The sequence below is a fragment of the Microtus ochrogaster genome, chromosome 7 (genome assembly GCF_000317375.1).
Source record: "Microtus ochrogaster isolate Prairie Vole_2 chromosome 7, MicOch1.0, whole genome shotgun sequence".
In the NCBI taxonomy this organism is placed as follows: Eukaryota; Metazoa; Chordata; class Mammalia; order Rodentia; family Cricetidae; genus Microtus; species Microtus ochrogaster.
Genome location: NC_022014.1, coordinates 43,287,103 through 43,288,124, shown reverse-complemented (window position 1 = coordinate 43,288,124; position 1,022 = coordinate 43,287,103).

Genomic DNA, 1,022 nt, shown 5'->3' with positions numbered 1-1,022 from the left:
CAGGGGCTGGAGAGATGGCTCAGTGATCAAATTTCTGTTTCAAAGAACTTGAGTTCTATTCCTAGCACCCACATTGTGAGGTGGCTCACAACTGCCTGTAACTCCAGCTTCAGCAGATCCAATGCCTCTGGCTTCCAAGGTAACCCGCACTCACGGCACATATACACAGACAGACAGACAGACAGATGCACTCGCACATGTGTGCACGCACACAATCTTCAATAATAGCAACTGGGGATGTTTGAGACCATCTTCATAGCAACACCCTGTTTCAAAAAAAAAAAAAGAAAAAAGAAAAATGCAAACCAAATCAAAGACTTAGGGTTGGCAAAGGGGATGGATTGTTGGCTCACTGGCTAGACACTCTAGCTGGAGTTTATCTAGTTCAGGTTTAGTAGAAACTCTGTCTCAGATGATGAGGAGAATGGAGGAAGATACGACATCAAGCTTGGGATGGCTCCCTTTTGAGGTGAGCTGGTCTAGGCTGCCTAGTCCATTGGAAACACTAAGACTTGAGATAGTGGTGCCTCTTAGGGCTAGGGGCTCCACAGAGGGATCTTTGCCCCTTCAAATGCTCTGAGATCAGTGCATTCAGCTGGGGTCCTTAGTTGTGTCCTTCGAGACCAAATCCAAAACACACTGCCATCTAGTGGTCAAAAACAACTACCAGAAGGCTTGGAGAGAAGAAGCCCTGGGGCCCTAAGGGACCACAAAGGCCTAAGACTTGGTTGGTAGGCAGCTGATGCCATGATCATGTGCAGCTCAAGCTAGCCTCAGACTCTCTGTGTAGCTGAGGATGGCTTGTGCTCCTGACCCCTTGCCTTCACTGCCTGACACCTCTGCTCAGAGTGATAAGGAGCCTCAGTTCTGGCTACCCAGTTCCCGGGAGTAAAGGCCTGTGTTCGACTAGGTGAAGAAACTTCCCCTGGGAGAGATTATATATTTTTTTTTTGTTTTTTCGAGACAGGGTTTCTCTGCGGCTTTGGAGCCTGTCCTGGAACTAGCTCTGTAGACCAGGCTGG